The 18,983-nt window shown below is 41.1% G+C and overlaps 1 pseudogene; it reads right to left on the reverse strand.

The window, feature by feature from the left end:
• Window positions 1–4,504: 4,504 nt before the first annotated feature.
• On the reverse strand, window positions 4,505–13,529 carry LOC105999630 (annotated as a pseudogene).
• Between the last annotated feature and the right edge of the window lie 5,454 nt (window positions 13,530–18,983).

An 18,983-nucleotide genomic window follows, 5' to 3' on the forward strand; every position in this document is an offset into this window, starting at 1 on the left:
TTACAACACCTCTCCATCCTCTCTCCAAGACCGCTTGCTGCCACACTGACCTTTAACTCTGCTAGGATTAGACTTCCCACCCAAGTGCTACCTTCAGGGCTGATCGCTTACATTTATTGTTGGACTGCTGATTATTTTGGTTGTTCAATCTTTCTATGTTAGGTATGACAAATACTAAAGGAAACAGTCGTTTCACAGCAGAAAGTATTATCTAATTTTCCTTGTGACCCCCAAGTCAAAACATTATTTTCTAATATTCCAGATAATCTCTCTCTTCATCAATTTTTACAAGACCACAATAAAAAAAACAGTGTGGATAGCTTTTTGTTTGTTCATTTTCCTTTTCCCTTTTGATTATAATGAAGTTTGAACTCACAAGACCTTGGACTTGCTAGGCAAACCCTCTCCCATTTGAACTAAGACTTCCAACCCACTTTGCTTTAGTTATTTTTCACTTAGAGTGTCCTGGCCAGCCTCAACCTTTGATCCTCATACCTTTACCTCCTCAGTAGCAGGGATTACAGACCTGAGTCACCACACCCAGCTCATAGCTAAATGTTTCAGTTGAAATTTTTATATGGATATAATTAGATTTCCAAAAGTCTAGCAACACCCACTTATCCTTGGGTTTATAAATCTTTAAATTTTACTATGGACACTTCCTATTGCCAACAGTTGTTTGTCTAGACACTGTACAATGACTCCTGTAAATAGAATGGAAGCAAGTCCAGTCTGTAGAGGTGTTTAATCCACTAAGGGCTGATCATGGGTCTAGTGCTGCAGCATAAACTTCTGCTTGCTCTAAGTCTCATCCATCATCTCCCGAGGCTCATCGAAGTGTCATTGAGGTTCTTTTTGCATGTGGCACAAATCATCTTGGGGCAAATTAATCTGCTTAATTCAAAACCCATTTACTGAGATGCCCCAGTATGTGCCACACACGTGACAGAAAGCTGCACACAACATGTCAATTTGGAATGTGGTTGTGTGCAGCTTTTCTTGTTCACATCACTAATTGAAAACAGAGGCAGTGTGTCCCACTTATGCACCCAGGGTGCTGTTTGCCTTCATAGTTCCACTGGGTATGCAAAAGGCTAGATTACTGCTAATTTGGAGAACACACTACATTTACTAGTAAAGTAATAGAAATTAAAAAGGTAAGTGGTTGGGTTTAGCTTTGGTCTGTGTATCATAATGGTTTCGTTTCTTCTACATTAATATGCTTTGAGATTTTTGAGGGCAGAGGCTGAACACATGACAGTGGCTTAGGAAACAGATTTAAAGCAGTCTCTCTGAGAACTTAAATAATGTGACAGTCATCACAGTGTAAAAATGCGGTGCGATCACAAGGGCCTGTGGTCCATTCTAGAAATTCCACCAATTTTTCAAGCAGCTCCTACTTCTATTAATTACCTTTGGGAATTACCTGCCCACTTTCCCACTAGTTCTGCACAGATAAATCTATATTTCACTCTCCTTGCCTTCCTTTTGCACATGGCTCTCTCATTCTGGCTTTTTTTGGGGGGGGGGTCATTCTATCACTCTGGAGTCTCATCCACCTCTTCCCAAAGTGACATACTAAAATTTTCTTCTAAGTTAGAATTTTAACAAAGATTGGTAAGCATTGATTAAACAAATAATTTTTTTCTTTTTTCTCAGTTTCCTCCTTTCTTTCCTCCTTCCTTTCTTCCTCCCCTTTTTCTCCCTCCCTCCCCCCTCTCTCTTTCTTTTTCTCTCTTTCTTTCTTTCTTGGTGCCAGTACAGTGGCTTGAAGTGAGGGTCTCACATTCTTGCTTGGCTCTTTTGCTCAAAGCTTGAGCCACAGTTCCACTTCTAAACAAAAATTCTTGTATTGAATCAAACTTGTGACTTCTTTATCTAATGACAGGCTATGTCATTATCAATTTCAGTATGTTTTTAGAATCTCTCTTAATTAACTGTAAGGTAAAGATGGTCCCTTCACTTTCTGATGCCCTTTTGGCTTTTCATACCCAGTTTTTGTTATATATTCACATGCTTCCAGAGATCATGAGTATCAGTCTCATGGAATCTCTACTATGGAATCTTACTGTGCTTTCAAATTTATGGTAGTTTTTGTTTTTGTGTTTTTTTGTGGTTTTTTTTTTTGGTGCCAGTACTAGGGCTTGAACCCTAGGACCTGGGTGCTGTCCCTTAGCCTTTTCCTCTCAAGTCTAGCGCTCTATCACTTGAGCCTACCCTCCACTTTTGGATTTTTGCTAAGTAATTGGAGACAGAAATCTCATGGACTTTCCTACCCAGGTTGACTTTGAAACTTGATCCTTAGAATTCAGTCTCCTGGAGTAAACTAAAATTATAAATGTGAATTATCAGTGCCTGGCTTCAGGTACATTTTTACTCATACAAAATTTCCATGACTTCAGTAAGAAATACCTGGAAAAGGAAGATAGGAGATCATGTTCTAAAATCTATCTCTGGGCTCGTTCAACATGTTTGATAAGAAAACCTAAAAAGCGTTAGTGAAAAAACCAGTATTTTATATGAAAAGTTTGTTCATTTCTAATCTCATGTATGTTTTTGAAATGGATAACAAAATAACTTATCATCCAATAATGTAGTCTTTGATTAACTGAAACCCTGTGTACATGACAGAGAGCAAAGAAAGAGAGGGGGATTCTTCAAAGAAAGAGAGGGGGATTATTCAACCAAATAAGTGATTACTGAAGATATCAGCAGGTCATTTTATGTTTAGAAGTATGAGTAAGATTTTTTTTAAATTTCATTTTTATATTTAAAACACTCCATCTTCAGAAGTGGTCTATCATACCAAAAAGCAAATTAGAAATTTTAAAACATCACCATTTGTCTTACATTCAAAGGAACTTACTTTATTCATGAAATAAAGGACCTTTGCATGCCTAAAGAAGAGATCAGAAGGCAAATTACAGTATCACCAGAAGGACAATGTGGAGCAATATTCTCCCCACAGTATCCTTGGGAAACTCATGATTTTGATATGTGAAACTGCATCCAGATGTACAAACGTTCAGTGAACAGAGTAAAGGAGTCTAGGCACTAGCTCTAGTGTGTCACTGGGGAAGAAAGTAACATAAAAATCCTGAAAGACCCAACGGTGGGCTTTTATTAATCCACTAAGAGATTTCTGTGGATGATTACAACAGACTTCTGCCCATTGCAATGGTACAACAAATGCACTTTCACAGAGAGACCTAGAAAAATATCCCATTACCTGGTAACATACTCTGCTCTTTTTGTATATCTGATGCTATTTATCTAACTAATAGCCTATATTTGCATGCAAATATATACATATTCAAATATATTTACTATGAACATCTAAATGATCCAAATTGTGCCTTTAAAAAGCATGCATAGATAAAAAGTAATAGTAGTGACTGCCTAGTATGTCACCTGAATTAAATACAAATTTACACACCCAAATAACCAAAATGAGGAAAGTGATAGATTAATGCAATAATGCATAATCACTGTCTAGGATGCAGAATTTATAAGAAGGCTGATTTTGAGACAGTTACTTGAAATTAAAGCTGTGCTGGTGACCAAAAAAAGAAAGAGAGAGAAGAGAGAGAGAAAAAGAAAGAGAGAGAGAGAGAAAGAGAGAGAGAGAGAGAAGAAGAGAGAGAGAGAGAGAGAGAGGGAAATCCATTGGGTATAACACCAATTAATTGCTTTTTTCCAGTAAGAATAGCTCTTAAATGTCTATGTGGCTATTTATATCTGATTACATTCAGGAGTGATATCAAATATGTATTGCTTGGCAGAAGTATCAGAATTTGATTTGCAACTTATGCTTTTCAGTTAGTTTTCCTTAAACCCGCTTAAAAATTAATATCCATAAGACTCTAATGTAAGAAATGTGTTCCTATTTTCTTCATAATTAATAAAACTAAATAACTAGTTCCAGCCACACAGTTTTGAAATCAGTTTTCCTAGCTACTGTCCCCATCTGAATCATGATTAAATTATAAGTATATTCCATGATGGTCAGCTATAGCCAAGTATTTTCTTTCAAATGACCCAAACTATGCTTGTATATGCTTTGTTCTCCAAAAGCCCTGTACCTCTGGACCAGTCTAAAGGTAAGAGATGTTTGTATCACCAGATGCTGTTCCTTGCCTGTTAGAAGCAGAGGAGGATCCGCCAGCTGTCGGGGCTCCTGTCCAGCTATTTTTCTGGCTGCCTATACTTCCTCTTTGATCATTTTGAGGTTCCTGGGAGACTGGTCATACCGGAAGCCCTCATAGAATTCCATCATTCATTTCTTTCCTTGATTCTAGTACAGAGTAAGTTCTGGATACCCCAGAATAATCGTGTGTGTGTGTGTGTGCGCGCGCGCGCAGCGAGCTTTATTGGTGATGAGGCCCTCCCCTTGGGCGGGGAGGGGGGTGTCCAGGATGGAAACGGTGAGGAGGGGGGCTTTTCCGTGTGTTGGAGGACTGGTTGTGGAGGGGGTCCAGCAGTGAGGGCGTCTCGTGGGGGGCTCTTACTCCTTGGAGGCCTTGTGGACCATCAGATCAACCACGCAGTTGATGTAACTGTATTCCTGGTTGTACCAGAAGATGAGCTCACGTGGAACGTGGAAGAGTGGGAGTCGCTGCTGAAGTCGCAGGAGACCACTTGGTCCTCGCGTACCCCGTGATGCCCTTGGGGTGCCACCGGACGCCTGCTTCACCACCTTCTTGATGTGGTCGTATTTAGCGGCCTTCTCCAGGCTACAGGTGAAGTCCACCAGGACACGTTGGTCGTGGGCACTTGGAAGGCCAGGCCGGTCAGCTCGCCGTTGAGCTCAGGGATGATCTTGTCCACGGTCTTGGTGGCGTCCGTGGATGCAGGGATGAGGTTCTGGGCCTTGCCGTGTGCGCCATGCCAAAGCTCACCAGACGGGCCATCCACGGTCTTCTGCATGGAGGGATGGCCTCATGAGGCCCTCACCGATGCCCAAGTTGTCATGGCTGACCTTGGCTAGCAGCACCAGGCAGTTGGTGGTGCAGGACACGTTGCTGGTGATCCTGGGCGAGTTGTCATATTTCTCTGGGTTCTATCCCCCTTCATGAACATCGGGGAGTTGGCCGACGGGGCGGAGATGATGATGCGCTTGGCGCAGCCCTTCATTGGTGCCCAGGCCTTCTCCACGGTAGTGAAGACACCCGTGGATTCCACCCCATCCTCAGCCCCCGCACTGCCCCATTTGATGTTGGCGGGATCTCACTCCTGGAAAATGGTTGATGACCAGCTTGCAGTTCTCAGCCTTGACCGTGCCATTGAACTTGCTGTGGAATCGTACGGGAACATGTACACCATGTAGTTCAGGTGGATCAATGTCCACCTTATTGGAATTGAAGGCAGCCCTGGTGACCAGGTGCCTGAGGCGGCCAAATCCGTTCACTCCAGGAAAGCATGCGACAGGCAAAGAGCTGGGAGAAGCAGAGAGCCTTTATTTATTTTCATTTATTTATTTATTTATGTGCATTTATTTATTTTATTTTACAACCATCAGTGATGGATTTCCTTTTCTGGTATAGAAGTTGCACAAATCACACCAATCATCTGTGGGACTGACTGTAGGAAACAAGACAAAAGGCTCATGCCCGTAGATCCCAGCTACTCAGGAGGCTGAGATCTGAGAATCGAGGTTCAAAGCCAACACAGGCAGAAAAGTTTGTGAGATTCTTATTTCCAGTTAACTACCCCAAAGCCAGAAGTAAAGCATAGCCCAAATGGTAGAAGATCAGCCTTGAACATAAATGCTAAGGGACGGAGTCCAGGCCTTCAGTTCAAGCCCTGGTACTGGCACACAGGCACAAAATTATTTCTGGATCCAAGGACTTTTGTCTATCACTTCCCCTACTTTCCTTGGACATTCTGAGAATTCCACAGAGTCTGCTTGGTTGGTACAGCAGCCTATCCTCCAGCCTCCTCTTGCTTCTACAGGTGAGATGAACCAGAGGAGACTTGGAGTAGTTCTCAGTTGCCCTTTTCCTTTCTCCTGTTTCCATCGCTCCAGCTCCTCCTTCCAACACCAGGTTCCATGCTGGGTCCAATCCCACTGAGACTCTTCTCCCCATTAGCATCCAGTGATCTGAGCTACAGATCAATGCATGTGTGTGCTGATAAAGGGACCAGGGCTACCTTCTGAAACTACAAATGGTACCTAAAGATACTCAGCAAAGTAAAGCCTGGATTGTCTAGTTGACAAATTGGTTTCCTTTCCCAACCTTTGTCATCATGAGTACAAAATCCAAAACAGGAAGACTCAGATTGTTCCAAGATAAGCCAGCAGTGAGCATATATTTTCCCCAGAGATTCCCTTTGCTTGAAATGACTTAGTGATAGAAGCTAAATATCTGGTCATCCTTCCCTCATGTGCTGAAAGTTGCTTCATTGAAACATCTTCATGCTAGGCACTAGTGGCTCACTCCTGTAATCCTAGCTACTCAAGAGGCTGATATCTGAGGATCATGGTTTGAAGCCAGCTTGGGCAGGAAAGTCCCTGTGAGATTCTTATCTCCAATTAACCATTCAAAAACTGGAAGTGGTGCTGTGGCTCAAGTGACAGAGCACTAGCCTTGAACATAGAGAGGTCATGGACAGCACCCAGGCCCTGAGTTCAAGCCCCAAAACCAACAAAGCAAAAAAACAAAGAAATCTTTGTGGTGCAAAAATTGTTCTGACAGTAATGTTCTATGCTCTATAAAAAGTGGGCTGCATCTGTCAGCTGCTGGTGGCCTGTAATTCCAGTTATACAGGAGGCTGAGATCTGAGAACCATGGTTCAAAGCAGCCTGGCCAGGAAAGTCCATGAAGCTCTTTTCTCCACTTAACCACCAGAAGTGGAGCTGTGGCTTAAGAGGTAGAACACTCACTTGGAGCCAAAAAAAAAAACAACAACAACAACAACTTAGTTCCCAGGCCCTGACTTAAAGCTCTAAGGCTGACACACACACACACACACACACACACACACACACACACACACACACAAAGTGTGCTACCTTTAATAGATATCCAGGATTATGTTCACTGTCCTCTCGATTCATGTAAGATGTGGAACTAGTCGCCTTCTGCAAATTGGCAAAATGTAGGTACTAGTTTATGAAACCAATGCCATGTAGGAAGACAATAATTGTATTCGAAAGAAAGTAACAAGACTAAGCTATCTAGGGTGGGACTGAAAGGAATAGCATGGAGTCCTCTTGGCAGGTAGTTTTTATAACATGGGGCTCCTCCCATGTCTCCTCCCATGGGAATTGTGCAGATTGCTTGATGGTGTGTGTATGCACCACTCTAGCTCGTTTTATTGGCTGAGTGGGCAACCAGGGAATTATGGGAAGAATAAGTGTTTGGGATTATGGGAAGCATTATGTGATGAGGAATGGGGAATACGAATTGTCATGAAGGGCCACGTGTTCTCTGCCACGTTATATCTACCACTTTTATCCCTATCTGCCTAACCGTGTCCTTTTCTTTCTCAGAGCTACAACCGTTTCCCACTTCCCATGATTCAACAGACCATCTTTCAGCGTTGCAATGGTACATTTGCAATATGCATTCAGTAGAAACTGAATGCTGCATTTTGATCTTTTCCGAGGCTAGCCAAACATAGCATAATAAATACTCTTGTGATTTTTGGACAACAGCCTCAGTGATGTGGAATTCCCCATCAGTCTCATGATTAGCAGGGAAAACAGTGGACTGAGTACACTGAGCTGCCACAGTTTTTGGATATGCTCATTCAATTAATTTAGTGAGATATTTAATATTTTGTTATAAAATAGACTTGATGTTAGACAACACTGCTCAGTATATCCTAATGTAAGTGTTCTGAGCATCTTTAAAGTAGGCTAAGCTAAACTAGGGTGTATGGTAGTTTAGATACATTGTGCGCATTCTCAACTTACAGTACTTTCAACTTACGATGAGCTCATCAAGCCATATATTCATCAAAAATCATATAGCTAGGAGAGACTGCATTTACCAATCGACTAACAAATGTGAAGCTCCAAAATAAAACTAACTTTTGAGTTGAGATATTGGAGTTCGGGATAAACATGTGCTCCATGGAGTTCAGAAAAAGCATGAATAGGTAAAACTTGAGAGTCACTCGGTACAAAGGTACATGCCTACAGTCCCAGAAATTTTGAAGGCTGGTGTAGGCTTATTGAGCCTAGGAGTTCAAGACCAGTCTGGGCAATAGTGAGATCTGAGAGAGTGGGTGGGGAGAAAGAGAGAGAGTTATAAAGCTGTTATGGTTAAAGCTTATAAAAGAGCAGTGTTTCACATTGTTGAAATGCTGTTGGTGTAAGTCTAGAAAAAAATAGTGAGAAGTGAGAAGTGAACTCAAAGTAAGAAGAGCAAAGGCCTCCGGGCTGAGAAAGGACCTAGTAGTGGCAGAGGAGGCTTTGTATGCATTGAATGACCAGCTTTGTTGGGAAACAGGATGTAAGGGTTTGAACTTACCTGCTGTGCTCAATCAATTCTCTATGTAGTGGCCAAATACTTTTCTAAAAAGCTCAAATACAATCATGTCCCTTCTCCAGGTAGAATGGTTCAGTAGCTTCTTATTGTTCTAAAAATTCCAAATCTGTAATATGATATGTACAGAGATCTACCTTTAAGATTGGTTCATACAAGTTGAGTGCCGGTGGCTCACTCCTGTAATCCTAGCTACTCGGGAGACTGAGATCAGAAGAGCATGATTCAAAGTCAAACTAGGCAATTAAGTCCTCAAGACATCCTCTTCAATTAACCATCAAAATGCTGGCAGGAGGCATGGCTCAAGTGGTATAGCACCAACCATGACCTTTTTTCTTTTGTTTTTTTTTATACTACTCTTTCTTCGTGTGTTCCATTGAATCCTTTTGCAGTAAAATATTTTAATTTCCTTCTCACTACCTTTTTATACAGTGTATGTATGTATTCTTTGTGTTTTCTGTAAGAATAGTATTTAATGGATTAATGTTAGAATACTGTGAATTTATCACAGGTTAATTTAAAAAATACACAAGGGAGTTCTTGTAGCAGCAGCATCTTCATGCACTTGTAATTACTGATATCACAAAATGTCTCTTTTTGTGCTCCAAAATGTAAGATAACAATTAGATACATGAATTTCTTATGCTGTGTTGAAAACAAAAAGTAGAGTTATAAATCAAAGGTACAACAATAGTACCTTCTAAACTAATAATTTGTGTATATGTATGTGCCAGTACTGGGGCTTGAACTCAGAGCCTAGACACTGTCCTTGAGCTTTTTTGTCCAAGGCTGGTGATCTTACCACTTGAGCCATAGTTCCACTTCAGACTTTTTGTTGGTTATTGGAAAAAAGAGTCTCATGAACTTTCCTGGCTTTGAACTGGGATCCTCTCAGCCCATCTGAGTAGATTCTGTAATCCATGAGCAACCAGCTCAGGCCTCTGTCACTTTGAAGGATACTTTTTCTGGATATAGGGTTCTTGAACTACAGTGTTTTCTCTCAGTGTTTAAGTGTAGCTGCCCACTACGTTCTAGCTTTCGATGTTTCTGATGAGGAATTTGTTAGTAATTTTGTGAAGGAGTCTTGTATGTGACAGATGGCCTCTTTCACTGCTTTTAAGTTTCTTCCATTTCATTATGTGTCTTGGTGTGAGTTTCACTGATTCCATTGCCCTTAAAGTTACTGAGCTTCTTTGATATTTAAGTGGTCATGTATGACTTAACAATGGTATATATTCTGAGAGAGAAGCTGAGTTCATAGTGATGAGCTTTGAAAATGGAGGAAGAGATTATGATTGGGGACTGTAAGTAGCCTTTAGAAGCTATAAAAGACAAGACAGATTTCTCCAAGGCATCTCCAGAAGGAATACAGCTTTTCCAACCCTTTAATTTAGCCTCATGAGACTCATTTTAGATATTTGACCTCCTTCTCTGGAAGGTCATCGCCAGCCATCTGCAGCTGGGGACCACTCACCCTCTCAGGTAGTGTACCAGCAACAGCCAGCAAGCACAGGAAGGAAATGTACATATTCTAAGGGAGTAGGTCTCCTGTGTTGGGGATATGTTCAGAAGATTACTTAATTACTTGGCTGGAGATTCACCAAGCAAGCTCTACTCTTTATCCTCTTTCCTCTCATCTCTACAGGAACTCTTTCCTGAAGAATTAAATAATAATAATAAATCAGAGTGGATAACTGAGACAGAATTGATTTGCCATGGTCATCGGGTATTTTCAAATTTTTTCTTATAAAAGGTAAATAAAACTGATACTGGTTTTCCTTCCTGAGACAACGTGTTAGAAAGATGAACTAAGTTTAAAAAAGCAAAATAGTACAGTTTTCACTCATGTGGAATTTAGACCTAAATTAATAATAGTAATAGTTATAACAATAATTATGATGATGGGACATGAAAGAAAAAGAGGTATGTATGGCAGAGAGAAACAATTCGGGGAGAGGGAAAGCCAAAGATGCTGGGGTAACATGATCAAAGTATATTATATATGTATGTGAATTTATGTGTGTATGTATACATATGCATATACATATGTATATGTGTATACATATAAATGCATGTGTGTATATATGTGTATACATAAAATAAAAGTATATACATACATACATATATGCATGTGTGTATATACACATACATATACATGTTTATCTACATGTATATTTTTTAAATTATGTTAGGTGTTTTCCTCATTGTGTGACCATCACAAAGCATATTTAGACACATCTAGATGAGAACCCTACACATTTAAGCCCTGTGCTATGACCTGTTGTTCCTAGGTTACAATGGTGGTTAATTGGAGATAAGAATCTCACAGATTTTTCTGCCTCGGCTGGCTTTGAACTGAGATACTCAGATTTCAGCCTCCTGAGTAGCTAGGAATACAGGCATGGATCACCAGCACCCACCTGGCGCCTAAAATTTCTTTTGGGTTTCTTTTATTTTTCTTATCCATTTTTTTTGTTTTTTACTAGCCATAGAGCTGGACTTGGGGGGCTGGGAAGGTGGCTCAGTGGTAGAGCGCTTACCTTGCATGCCTGAGCCCCTGGGTTCGATTCCTCGGCACCACATAAGCAAAAAGAAAAAAACCGGAAGTGGCGCTGACTCTTTAGCTCTAGCCTTGAGCTGAAGAGCTGAGGGACAGCGCCCAGGCCCAGAGTTCAGGCCCCACGACTGGACCCCCCCCCAAAAAAAAAAGAGCTGGACTTGGGTACTGTTCCTGAACTTTTTGCTCAAGGCTAACATTCTACCTCTTTGAGCCCCAGCTCCGCTTTGAGATTCTCAGATCTCAACCTCCTGAATAGCCAGGATTATAAGCATGAACCACCAATGACTGGCAATCCATACATTTTGACTTTCTTGTATTTCTGTCTTTAGTGCATGGCACTAAACTGAGTAGACAATTGTGATACAAGTGTGCATCTAAACTTAGCTAACTATAGGGTACAGCAGCTAGGCACCAGTGGCTCATGCCTATAATCCTAGCTGCTCAGGAGGCTAAGATCTGAAGATCGCAATTTAAAAGTGAGCCTGGGCAGTAAAGTCTGTGGGACTCTTATCTCCAATTAACTACCAAGACTTAAAAATCCAGAGCAGAGCTGTGGCTCAAAGTTGTAGAATGCTAGCTTTGAGCAAAAAAGCACCCAGCCCTGGATCAGCATCCAGGCCCTGAGTTACCAGGTCCAGCACAGATAAAGCAAATGATATCATAAAAACACAAGGTCACAGGAAGTTTTCAGCTTCATTATCATCTTATTGGGTGGCTGTTTTAAGGTCCATCTTTGACCAAAGCATTGTTACATAGCACATGACTATAGTCATAGTTTTTGTCAGATTTGGGGAGGTCATTAATTCTTTTAATAATCTCTCTGCTTTGTTTTCTTTCTCGATTCTATCTGGAACTCTTGTACATATGCTCCTCTGCTCAATAATATTTTCTTAAGTGCTTGATAATTAACCCTTCTTCAGGTTTCCTTGTTCTTTCTGTCTATGAGAATCATTTCAATTGTTCTGTCTTCAAGTTCACTAATTTTTTTCTTCTGTCTGCTCAAATCTGCCTTTCAATATCTTCAGTTGAATTTTACCTTTCAGTTATTTTACTTTACAGTTCTAGAATTCTTTTCCCCTCTCTCTTCCTTTCCTCATTCCTTCCTTCCTTCCTTTCTTCTTCTTCTTTTTTTTTGGTCAGCCATGAGGCTTGAACTCAGGGACTGGGCACTGTCTCTGAGCTCTTTCACTCAAGGCTATCACTCTACCACTTAGAGCCACAGCTCCATGTCTGGTGTTCTGGTGGTTATTGGAGATAAGAATCTCACAGATTTTTTTTCCTGCCTTGGTTGGCTTTAACTACAATACCCAGATCTCAGCCTTACAGGCATGAATCACTAGCACCTGGCCCCTAAAATTCCTTTTGGGTTTCTTTTATTTTTCCTTATCTATGATTGTTTTTGTTTTTGCCAGCCATAGAGCTGGAACTCAGGACTTGGGTGCTATTCTGGAGCTTTTTGCCCAAGGCTAGCACTCTACCACTTTGAGCCACAGCTCAGCTTTGAGATTCTCAGATCTCAGTCTCCTGAGTAGCCAGGATTATAGGCATGAACCACCAATGCCTGGCAATCCATACATTTTGACCTTCTTCTATTTCTGCCATTAGTTTTCTGGGCATCTTTAAGTAGTTGTTTTGACATCTTTGCCTAGCAAATCTACCATCTGGTCTTTTTCAGTGATGTTTGTTGGCTTATTTCCTCCCTCATTGGACCATACTTTCCTATTTCTTTGTGCTATTTGTTGGTAGCAGTGGTAAAACTGGACATATGAATCTAATAACTCTGGATATCAGATTCTCCCCAGTTTTCCAAGATTGGTTAAGTTTTTGTTTGATTGTTATAGGTTGTGTTTCTGTCAAGGTTTAGCTGGAGGTATAAACTTAATGCTCTCAGGTCTTTTCAAAGCCCTGTGCTTTTTCCCAGGTGGGTACTGTGACTTTCTAAATTTCTGATGATATGGTAATTTTTTAATGTTCTAAGCTTTAAATATTTGGCTCCCAAACAGAAGGAAAAAGAGAGGAAAATGAAGGCCCTTTAAAGCTACTGGAAGTTTTTTCACCTAGGGAGGAGGGAGTTTGGAGTGGTGGAAAGGGGGTTACAGCAATGTATGATTGCCTGTATGTCTGTGCCTCCACCATTAGAAGCAGCAATCAGAAATCAGAGCACAGATCCCAATTTTCTTTTTTGGAGACAGGGTGCAGACCTTGGCTATGAACTGCTGTAAGCTGTTCCAGGAACATGTACCTGGCTGCCTGCCCTGGGACTGGGGGATGGATACTATTCTGAGATGAAATTGGTCAAAATTAACTACAGTTTACTGTCCAAGCAAGTTATATCAGGTGAAATATACCAGTGTGGCTAATCTAAGTGAGGTGGAGCTGTCTACGCTTCCTTTTTCCCAGAACTCCTTTCCACTTACCGTGTGACTTTGCTAGTATTCTCTTCATGCACACAAACGTCCAATTTGTATATTACCCATCTAGTCTTCACCATTGGCTTCTCCTTCATAGCTCTTAGCTTTCATCACTGCTGTCCAGCTGCACAGCTGCCCCTTCTGTATCTTAGAAATCGTTTTCCCTGGTTGTGAGCTGAGCCCTTTGTTTCATAAAGACTATTTCTCAGCCTCCTTGACACAAGGTGTGGTCATTAGTGAAGTATTAGGTAAAAGGATGTACTGTACCCAAAATCTATCAATGCAAGTTCCGGATAAAATTCTTTCTTTTTTTGGGGGGGGTCTGGTCGTGGGACCTGAACTCTGGGCCTGGGCACCCTTCAGTTCAAGGCTAGGGCTCTACCACTTGAGCCACAGCGCCACTTCTGGCTTTCTTCTTATGTGGTGCTGAGGAATCGAACCCAGGGTCTCATGCATGCAAGGCAAGTGCTCTACCACTGAGCCACCTTCCCAGCCCCTGGATAAAATTCTTTTTTTTTTTTTCTGGGTCCGGTCGTGGGGCCTGAACTCTGGGCCTGGGCGCTGTCCCTCAGCTCTTCAGCTCAAGGCTAGCACTCTACCACTTGAGCCACAGCGCCATTTCTGGCTTTTTTCTTTTTGCTTATGTGGTGCTGAGGAATCGAACCCAGGGCCTCAGGCATGCAAGGCAAGCGCTCTACCACTGAGCCACCTTCCCAGCCCTGGATAAAATTCTTAAAGAGTGAAAATGTGGCTGTCTTCTTCCCTCTTCCCGAGGGAAACCTGAATGTGGAAGGAAGTCTTTGACCATTTGAGAAGGCAGATGTGAATGACACTGGAGCTGAGCCACATACCAGCCCTGGTCATGTGCCTATTGACATCTACATAAGTAAGAATAAACATCTATTATACTTACATCACCCTGCTTTTGGATTCCCTATAAATTCACACTATATGGACAGTACAACTAAATGTACCAGAATTTGGACTTAAAAGCACCTAGAATATACTGGATAGAAGCTACGTACAGGATAGACAACATGCTTGGTAAAAACCCTCTCTTATAATAGCCTGGGTGTCAGATCACACACTGACCAAGTCTTACCCTAAAGCAAATTGAGAATTTTGATAGATATTGTTTGCTTCTTGTTTCTTTTTGCAAAGATCTGAAAGAGAGAGATGAACTCAGACTAAAAATAGCCAGTTGTTAAAATGATGGAAGAGTATTTGTGCTGCAAAGGCCCGTACTCCCTTTCAGAGGCCTGAAGTATAGTTTGACCAAGATACTGTTCTACCTGAGTTCTGGAATGAGCCTTGGTAAGTAAAGCTAAAGCCTTAAAAGGAATGTTAAGCCACACAAAATGTCTTAGGCATTACTGTTTCTTAGTTGGGGGGGGGAGAATTTATTTGTTTTGTTTTTTCCATACTATACAAGAGAGTTGGAGGGAGGGAGAAAAAGAGCGAGGAAGGAGGGAGGAAAGAAGGAGGAGGGGAGGAGAGAAAAAAGAAGAAAGGAAGAGAGAAGAGGAAGAACAGAGGGGGAGAGGAGAAAACGATAATAAATGCCAGTCCATTGTCAGACACTGGCTGAATATGTGCCTTATTCTCTTAAAGCTATTGTTACAGAGTCTCTGGAATTGTCATTAAGATGAAAGAAGAACATAATAGGGTTAGAAATTAAAAACCCCAAAGCTTCAGACTGGAAACTTCTGGTACCTATCTGAAGTGTCTTGCCCCTTGGCACTGATCAAGAGGGAAGAGCTGAGGCTTTGAGGAACTGTATTGCTAGAGAATGTTTGGCCAGCCCAGTCCTAAGATCATTTAAGCCCTAAATCCACCTGAGGACTTGGAAATAGCCTGGCATTTTGAAGAAATAGACATCCGTCCCCCTATCCCTGTGTCCTCCTCTTCTTCAGAGACTGTCATATACTTATTGGTTCTGATTCATCCTGTTTTCTGATCATCAGACAAACACATCCAATCCCTCAGTGTGGACACTACACAGGCCTCTAGCTGAACTCTCTGTAACTGTATTAATGTGATGGAATAATAATATACACAGACTCTGACATAGGCCTGTCTGATTCACAGTGATATTTCAGACTAGGGACATAGCATCTGGCCAGCAAGCACAAGACTCTAGGTTCAAACCTCATTAACATCAAGAAAAACATTCTATAATTCTTTTTTAGCTTAACAGTGGTGTGAAAATGCACCTATCTGACCATTCTTTTTTTTTTACTTTCAATACAATATTCAACAAATTACATGAGACCTTCATGAGGCCTTATTATAAAACGGGCTTTGTGTTAGATGAGTTTGCCCAACTATGGGTTACAGTAACTGCAGAGGACATGTTCTGAGCATAGCTAAGGTAGGTTAGGCTAAGCTATCCTGAAGGTTGGGAATATTTAATGCATGTTCCATTTACTGGATTTTTCAGCTTGTAATGGGTTGATCAAGATGTATCCCTGTTGTAAGTCCAAGAATCCCTATGCTTTAAAAACATTAGCACAGGGTCTTTGCTAATTCAAAGATGGGGAACATTTCCCCTACTTCTTCTTTATTTAAAAATAAAAAAAGAAGAAGAAAGCTTGCTGGGTACCTGTAAGTCTAGCTGCTCATGAGATCAAGATCTAAGAATCCCAAGTGAAAGCCAGCCTGGTCAGACAAATCTATGAGATGCTTATCTCTATTCAACTAACAAAAAGCCAGAAGTGGAGGTATAGATCACGTGATAAAGCTGGAGCCATGAGCAAAAAAGCCAAGTAAGAGCCTGAGGCCTTGAGTTCAAACCCCAGTACAGCACACAAGATATAATTTAATAAAATCTAGTATTACTCCTTTTTTCTCTGACACTTGGGATGAAATGGTCAGCTCCTGTTATAAGTCAACCTGGCAGAGGAGTGTGGAGCAAAGGGAGCTCAATGGAAATGTAAAACGCACAGGAAAAGGCATGGAGATTTCGTGTCAATAAGAAGCCCTCTGTTGAGTTTACAAGTGGGTTAACACCATGTACAAGGTTGAACCCAAGAATATGTTAGAAAACATCTTCTCCAAGGCATATTAGGACAAAGCCGTGATAACAGATTAACAAATTCTGGCCAAGAGACCAGATATTCTGGTGTTTGACACACTTGATAAAACAGGGACGTTCATTGATACTGCTTTCCTACTAAATGGAAATATCCCAGGAACATATGCAGAGGGATAAATAAGAATGTGGCTTTGACAGAGGAATTGGAATGAAAGCAGAATGTGAGGGACAACAGAAAACCTAGTTGTCTTTTCTGTGTTTCTATAGAAGCTTCCAGCTCATTCAATGTGTATGAACCTCTACTTACTGACACGGGTTCTGAGTACACATAGGCACATTGTTTCCCCATTTTTTATAATAAAATTGTGCTTAACTTCTGTTTATTTTGAAGCTTATGAAAATAAAAGCATGATGAGAAAATTCAGTAAGGTTCATATTGTATATACTATCTGTTTTTTGTATTTAAAAGATTTTATTAATGCCACTTCTGGCCTGGGCATGGTAGCTCATAGTTGTAATCCCAGCTACTTGAGACGTAGAGGTAGGAAGATTTTAGTGTGAAGCAAAGTTAACATGAAACCTTATCTGAAAGACAACTAAACAACAAAAGGACTTTAGTGTGATTCAAGTGGTAGAGAACTTGTTTAGTATATGGGAGACTCTGAGTTCAATCCCCAATAACCTGCTTTCTCCCCACCCCCACTCAAGCCCCAAATAATGGCACTGGTGCTGAAGGTCAAGGCTTAGTTTGGAAAAACAATATTAATTACAAACATTATTTTTTGTCGGTCATGGGGCTTGAACTCTGGGCTTGAGCACTGTCCCTGCACTCTTCAGCTCAAGGCGAGCACTCTACCACTTGAGCCACAGTGCCACTTCTGGTGGTTTATTGGCGATAAGAGTCTCATGGACTTTCCTGCCCAGGCTGACTTTGAACGGCGATCCTCAGATCTCAGGCTCCTGAGTAGCTAGGACTACAGTAGGCATAAGCCACTGGCGCCCGGCCACAAACATTTTTGCCCCTATAGCAGTGTTCCCAACTATCTGGGATAGTGGCCTGAAAACTATAACAGTATGTCCCTTAGAAGCTCCAACAGAGATGGGGACAGTTACAGTCATAGTCACTGCTGTGGAAGATATTATATTTTTCAATGAGCACCCCCCACACCAAAAAAAAAAGTAAGTCTGGCTCAAATAAAACAAATGGTACATTTTTTTCTCTTATACAAAAGTTAGAACTAGGGCTGGGAAGGTGGCTCAGTGGTAGAGCGCTTGCCTTGCATGAGGCCCTGGGTTCAATTCCCCAGCACCACATAAGCAAAAAGAAAAAAGCCAGAAGTGGCATTGTGGCTCAAGTGGTAGAGTGCTAGCCTTGAGCTGAAGAGCTGAGGGACAGCACCTAGGCCCAGAGTTCAGGCCCCACGACTGGACCCCCCCAAAAAAACCCCAAAAGTTAGAACTATATTATAAGCATATATGAAAATAGATACAGAATCTTATGCATACAAGTGCATATACATTGACTAAAGATGTATGCAGGGGAGGATTGCAATGGTGCAAACACATTCAAACAACTAATGTATAGTTTAACAAAATGAATTCCAGGAAGCTGAAACATGTTGTTTGGAGTGTAAGGTGTAGGAGGTCAGTGAGATGGAGGGCAGACAAATGGAGAGAAGAAGAGTAGGCAAATTCAGTCATAATATTTAATGTACATGTGTGAAAATGGAACCAGGTAACTTGGGATGAATGGGTTTAAAAGAGAGGTATATAATTGTGCACACACACATGCACACAATACATGTGTGTATAGTAAAATAACTTGAGTTCAAGTTATAGTACCAACACAAAAAAGTAAAATAAAATGATAAAATTAATAATTTTTGAAAATTTTATTGTCAGGGTTATGTACAGCAGGGTTACAGTTACATAAGGGAGTGAGTATATTTCTTGTTGAACTTGTTACCCCCTCCCTAATTTTTAATCCCTCTTTCTCTCCCCTTCAACCCTCCCCCCAAGTTGTGCAGTTCATTTCCAACATAGGTCTTGTGAGTATCACTGTTGCATTGGATTGCCCTTCATCCTTTGTCTCACCATTTTGTTGTTCCCCTTCCCTTCCCTTCTCTAATTCAGCCCTAATTCAGATAAACATATATAATAACTAGGGTACCAAAAGCAAATACAGTGACAACAGGGGATAAATTATAGGGGGAAACACACACACACACACACACACACACACACACACACACACACACACACACGAAACAAGAAATCACATAGTCCATTAAAAACAACAACAAAGAAAAACCTCTTGTTTCCATGTCTTGGAATTCATTTGGCTTAGCATCATCTTCTATGGTCATATGTACATAGCTATTGAGCTATTCTGCTCATCTGCTAAGATTATCTTAGACATATACTAATTGTTACAAATGAGGGAAACCATGGGAACTATGTTTCTTTAGGTCTGGCTTACTTCACTT

Source organism: Dipodomys ordii, unplaced genomic scaffold, assembly GCF_000151885.1.
Source record: "Dipodomys ordii isolate 6190 unplaced genomic scaffold, Dord_2.0 Scaffold194, whole genome shotgun sequence".
Taxonomy (NCBI): domain Eukaryota; kingdom Metazoa; phylum Chordata; class Mammalia; order Rodentia; family Heteromyidae; genus Dipodomys; species Dipodomys ordii.